This window comes from Diorhabda sublineata, chromosome 2 (assembly GCF_026230105.1).
Source record: "Diorhabda sublineata isolate icDioSubl1.1 chromosome 2, icDioSubl1.1, whole genome shotgun sequence".
Taxonomy (NCBI): Eukaryota; Metazoa; Arthropoda; class Insecta; order Coleoptera; family Chrysomelidae; genus Diorhabda; species Diorhabda sublineata.
The window spans coordinates 18,070,591-18,077,509 of NC_079475.1; the positions used below are offsets into that span (position 1 = coordinate 18,070,591).

General features: G+C 30.6%; 1 long non-coding RNA gene across 1 annotated transcript; it reads right to left on the reverse strand.

Moving 5' to 3' along the window:
* Positions 1-549: 549 nt before the first annotated feature.
* LOC130453131 (uncharacterized) lies at positions 550-6,171 on the reverse strand. The gene is made up of 3 exons (XR_008911020.1): positions 5,857-6,171; positions 5,253-5,793; positions 550-851 (listed from the first exon to the last, which is right to left on the reverse strand). It is a non-coding gene; the product is annotated as an uncharacterized LOC130453131 (long non-coding RNA).
* Between the last annotated feature and the right edge of the window lie 748 nt (positions 6,172-6,919).

Sequence of the window (6,919 nt, forward strand, 5' to 3'; positions counted from 1 at the left end):
TGATAGAGCTGTTTTCTTGTTGGGTGAATATAAAGAAAAAAGAATTGTATAAAAGTGTAAAACATAGAAAAAAAAAACAATTGAAGAAACTACGAAAATGATATATGAATATAATTCTGAATGTGCTTGAATTTGTAAATGGTTTAAAATACGACTTATGAATACTAATTATTCTGAAAGTTCGGAACCACCATTGTCAGTAACTTTTCCAAAAATAATTAATATAATCCATGTTCTTTCATAAAAGGATACGTTTGAAATAGGTATCTGCAAGGTAGATACCGATTGCTTAAGTCTGATCAAAAGCTCGTTCGGGTTGTAAATTTAAACGAATATTTGGATATTCAAGTGAATGTTTCTGTTTTTACAACAAAACAATTAAAGTAATTTGTGTACATTGTTATACCGAAAAAACAAAAATTAAGTCCAAACATTGAACTTCCTTGGAAGAACGAGTGTAAGTCGTTTTGTCGGACAAAAAGGTCATGGTTACAGAAAATTTAATCTTCATTGGTTATTTAAATACGAAGAAAACGATAACTTACAAATATAATTTCATATCTAATCAACACAACATAATTAATTCAAAGAAAAATGTCAATACCTAAGTTTTACAAATTTCGTAAGCTTTTGAAAATGTCATTTTTAAAAATGTCCACTGTAACTTACGATTCAAACTCCACAAGAAATATAATAACTTAAACTATTAAAACAAAATTTTTTATTATCAAGAAATTTTGTTTTTCTCAGGTAGCGAATGAGCCTTCCTCAAGGTCACAGTACCTTCAAATACAAGCACCAAGCAACAACTATTTGAAGGGACTAATCTTGGACCTTTAAAAAACCATGCCCTGCAACGAATGTATTGGTTAGGTTAGTTTAGGAAAGGAAAGCCCTTTAAGTTAGAAAATGTTTAGTATTCAGAGTTTCGAGAATTTTTTCTATTATATATGTATGTAGATAATATTCATGAATTATTTAGAACAACGAAAACGATAACTCGCAATTATATTCTGATTCGTTGCCACGTTTCGAATCCGAAAAAAAGAGTTTTGTTGCATAACGATAATGTGTCACCCCATTTGTTCACTATTTTTGACAAAAAATTATTAGAAATGCGTTACAATTTATTATCTCATAAAGCAAATTCATCTGATCCAATGTATTTCTGTTACAAACTAAAAAAATGACTTTAGAGCATCATACAAATAAAGGGGTGATGACAGAGACAAACGCTTAGTCGGTAGAATATCTGAAAGATTATTTTCTAGGTGGTTTGTAAAGAACTTTAAACTCACTGGACTAAGAGCTAAGGGTAATAAAAAGATTAACTCCGAAAATGAGGTATTTTTCACAGTAAAAAGCCGCTCTTCTTTAACATCATCATTTACTTCATTCCTTCATAAATCTTTTCTACTTGTTTCTTTGTATTTTTTCATCCTCTATGAACGTTGGAGTTGGTGAACTTATTCAACTCACGCTGTCTGTACGAGCATGGTCCCAGAAGTACCTGACCCAACAAAGAAAACACAAAAATTTTGAAAAAAAATATATTTATTATTTGATGTAACCTCCTTTAAGCTCCATATACTTTTCCCAGCAATGTTTTTATAATAAGAATCGTCAAGCTTCTCAAAATAGACATTACCTGCCGGCATAAAGCAATATAAAGCAACACTTTCTTCTCAGCCAAATGCAGTCGTTGTTGCATGATTTCTTTGCTCAAACGTTGCAATAAATTCACATAATACTCGCTGATTATAGTTATACTTTTTCAAGATAGTCAATTTAAGTTATTTCACGCATATCCCAAAAAACCGACGCCATGACCTTGCCTGCAGATTGAACGATCTTTGCCTTCCTTGGAGCCGGTTCTCCCTTTTCAGTCGTTAGTTGTGATTGATCTCTTGTCTCGGGTATGAAGTGATGAACCCACGCTTCATCCATGATTATGAAACGGCTCAAAAATCGGCTTTATTTTGTGAAACATTGCCAAATACTCGATGGAAACATCTTCACGGCGCTGTTTTTATTCCATTGCGAGCAAACGCGGCACCCATGATTATTCAGTAATGCTTTGTTGATTTTCTTTAACATTTCTGCAGTTGCCCCATCATTACGATGATGGTCTTCGCAACTCATACGGCCTCGTTTAAACTGTGCTACTTAATATTTTACTGTTGATAACAAAGGAGCAGTATCACCTAGAGTAGAATCTAGTTCAGTTTTTATATGGCTTTGGCTAAGGGCTTTCAAATGAAAGTATCGTATCACATAAAGATGACCAATTTTTTCCATGCTTACAAATTCACTGGAAACGTTCAATATTGATGGCTGCCAAACAAATACTGAACAACGTGGCATCTTCAAACTTGAAACAATTGCTGTTTAGATTGTGTAGTTTCTAATTCAATAGTATTTTTCCGGGACCATCCTAGTATGATATAAATTTTGTAAGCAATATTTAAGTAGCTTGCCGCTAACCTATCAACTTAAAATTTTGTTTACTCACTTACTCCCGATGGCAATACATGATTCAATTAGAAAATCCACGAAATAATAGACCAATTAGTGGTAATTAGCTTAAGTAATGTTGTTCATGATTTCACCAATAGATGGCGATAGTTACAATTATACTTTCTGTATAGATTAGAATAGATGGTGCTATTAATATTAACAATAAATGTGCAAATTTCGGTTATAACATTTTCAGTAATTGGTTTTAATATGAGTAATTATAAATTATTCTTGGAGCAGATTATTTAACAAAATGTAGTGTATGTGGTACGGCGTCTGGGGAATTAATGTAAATACGGACTTACCCCAATCGGGAATAAAGGATGGAAATGTACAATATCTTTAATCACACTGCGTTTAAGTATACTAACTACTTAGCACTTAAAACTATGATAAAGACTTGACCTGCTTAAAAACTAACGGTCACGTCTTCGGTCTGAGCTCATTTCAGTTCGTAATTTAACCTTCAAAGTTAATAAATATCACAAAGACAAAAAAATAATATATTATGAAAAAAAAGCTTTTTTCAAATCCACACTTTAAAAAGGTTTAAAAGTGCAATGAAAAGTTAAAAATAAGGACAGAATAAGTGTCGTGGCCGACAAGATTGGTACGTATGGCAAGTTGTAAAAGAATTATTATGACAATGCCAAAATATGGGCGCTTTATAAGAGGGCATATACTATCCTTAAAATATGAAATTAATATAAAATTTTGAGCATCCACGTTTTTATTATTGATACAAAAAAAATTTTTTAACTCTTATTATTACCAGCTTCTGATATCATATGTATCTACCTTGTTCGCCACGACCCTTATCCTGTTCTAATTTTTTACTTCTTGAAACACTTTTAGACCTTTATGAATTGTGATTGCTACAAAAAGTTTTCCTACAGGGTGTTTCAAAAAAAGATGTTCCCGTCTCTAGGATAGATGGAAAACTGAAAAATATTTGGAGTGTGCTCAGTAAAAAATTTTCGTAATGCCACACATTTTTTACGATTTTGCTTCGGTTATTACTTCATAATTTTCAAATCAAAATATTTCGAAAACGGTAAACAGTATCGAATTTTATCAAGGGTACCTTTTTTGGTATAAAAGTAAATGATGCTTATTAAATCTAACATTGGAAAAGTTATGTTCAATACTACTTGGTACGAACCGTGTAACTAGCGCCCTCTATGAGAACCAGACATAAAAACAAATTCATTGGATTAATGGATAGCGTTACGAATTTTTTTTACTGAACAATCTCCAAATATTTTTCATTTTTATATCTATTCTAGTGACGATCATCTTTTATTAAACACAAATATTTTTAAATTATTTTTCAATCTATTTCTCCTTTATTTCGTTGCTGTAAAGCTACAACAATAATTTTTTCTTCTTCTCTAGAAACTTTTGATCAGATCATTAATAGGATTACCGACTTATGTAGTTTTTAGATTTTTTTTTAATTGTTTATCATTACAGCTATTATTTTTTAATTTAAATTTGGTAATTTCCTTTTTTCGCGCTCCCCTCGTTTTTTTGCTCTAGAAAATCGAAAAATCATCAGAATTCGATGAATTTGTTTCAAATCTTCGTTTTTACGGCGGATTTCCGAGTAAAATTATGGGAATAAAAAAAATTAAAACTTATATTGGTTTCAGGGCTTTAAATTTGCACTCATTCACGTATAATTGTTGATAACTTTTTTCAAAATAATCAAATGAAGTTGTTATATTTTTTTCATAATCTATACAAGTAAACGAACAAATTGAAAAAAAAATTATACAAAAATGTTAATTTATCATGTTTTTACAATTAAAAATAATAACAATTCCTCTTAAATTGACCTTTTCTCACATACGAGGATATATTGAAAAATTCTTAGCCTACTATAGGACCAAACAAAATTATTCATTACAGCGAACCTGCAACGTCTCTAGACCTTTGAAAAAAAAATGTTTCTTGTTGCTCTGCAAACCAGACCTCCAGAGCTTTTATTACCTCCTCGTTGGAAGAGAATTTACGACCTTTTAAACTTTTTTTCAGTTAAGATTAAGCATATTTTCGTAAATCGGCTTACCTCTTAACCCTTTTAAATATAGGTACTTGATGATGATTTGATGATGTCCACCGAAATTTTCACAATTTCGGTAGACTTTAACTTGACTTTAACTTTAAGTTAACTTTGAAAAATTGAAAATTTTCCTCATTAAAAAAATGGTATCATAGTAAGGCTAGAGATAAAAATTGAACAAACATTTTTCAATTTTTTTTCCAAAATGTTCGTTTTTTGTGTAGATTAATAAAAAAATATATGAAGTGCGTTTGATGATTTGTAAAAAAGTTTTGAACGATTATATACAAAGAATTGCGTTTATGATCACATTTAAAGACATAAAAATATATGAAATCTCCAGATATTTCCCATGTTTTTTCCTTAAATCCCCGGTAAAAACGAAGATTTAAAAAAAATTCATCGAAATCAGAAGATTTTTCGATATTATAAAGCCAAAAAACAAAGTCACCGCGAATGTATAAATAAAAAGTTTTTTTTTTTATTCCTAAAATTTTACCGAACAATTTTCTCTAAGATGTTTCATGTTTTCTAATAAATATTAGAATCTGAACTCTGGATTTTGTATTCCAGTTTATAAAGTCTCGCAATTTATGACAAGATTAGTCATTTTTATAGTTGTAAAATGTATAAAAACAGTTTTGAAGCAAAGTTATAATGTTTTATTTACTTCCTTTCTTTCCGTTTTGATTGTTCTCCCTCCAGTAACCATGAAATAACTTTATGTTGATATTTCGTCTACTGAATATATTATTCCACTTGCCCTTCACTCGACTACTAAACATCTTTATTTAAAATTATCATCAGATTCTAAAGTAAAATATATTCCTCCCTACAGAGTTATGAAATGATTAAAGTCAGAAGTAGGTATTTTTAAAAATTTTATTGTAACTGTGAGCTTCTCAATCTGGATCCTAAAAAGATTGCAACCAATAAATCGTAAGTATAATAAGGTATCATGGCAGAAAATATAAAAAGAATCAGTAATATTTTAACGACAAAAAATAAGAGTCTTGCTGGGAGTGTAATGGCAATTAGTATCAAATATATAGGCAATAAAATGAGATGTAATATCAATAAAATTGAATCTGTTAATGTCTTTACTATTAGGAAAATAAACTCTACAACAATGGTTAGGCATAGTAATGATATTATAGTCAAATAGCCTAAACACACATCAATTTGTTCGATTACCAGTCTTGATGTTATACCTAAAATTGAAAAGATAAAAAAAAGTATTCATCAACAGACTTACCTAATTAAAATGTACTTACTTGACATTTAAAAATTTCGTTACGTGTAATTTATCATTTTATTTAAGGCTTTTTTTTTAAATCGGCTTCATTATTACATTATGTTAGGTTGCCCATTCAACAATAAGATAAAATATTCCGTTTCAACATCAATTTTATGATTACTTTGACAGATGACTATAAGGTATTAGCTGCCTTAATCATTATACACATTAAACGTTACTATACTAAAGATTATAAATGTCACTTTAAGGACAAGTACGTTGTCACATAGTTATGAACGTTATTAATTTCTAATTTAAATAAAAGTACGAGTGAGACTCGCCCACCGAGGATTCCATATATATTTGCTGGTACCTATTATCAATAGTTCGGGAATCGAATCTCGCAGTTTTTTCCGAGCTTATGGCCGGTATACACGGCAACGATAAAACTACACTAACGAACTGCACATTTCATTTGCGCAGTTTTATTGAACGTATGTACAAAAATCGGTGCAGATTTTTTGGATAGTGCAAGCCATCGGAGCAAGGTTCAAAATCTATTCCATAAATCGTTGTCGATGTAGACGAACGTTTGTGGAATAAGAAAAGTAAAGATTATCACAACCGCAACAAGAAAAACGCTGCGTTCGATAGGCTAATTATTAAGTACAAATCTATTGATCCTTAAGCCAATAGGGAGACAGTAGTAAAGAAAATAAATAAACTGCGGACTAGGTACGTAGTTCTCTAGATAAGATAGTGAAGAATTTCTTACAGAGGTGAAACTACTTCCAAAAGCTTATGTTACTTTTTCGTTAAATTGGAGAAAAGCTTTTTTAGCGAGTTTCACCTTTTTAAAAGGTAACATGAGATTGGTGTAAAGGGGCATTGTCCTGCAAAAACAAAACACTTTTGGATAGCTTTCCGCGCCTTTTCTCTTCAATTTTTTCCTGTAGAGGGGTCAGTAATGTTAAATAGTAATCTCCAGTTATTGTTCTACCCTTATCCAAAAAATTAATCATGATTACTCCATGACAATCCCAGAAAACTGAAGCAAGAGCTTTTCCAGCAGATTTTTGGACACGAAACTTCTTAGGTCT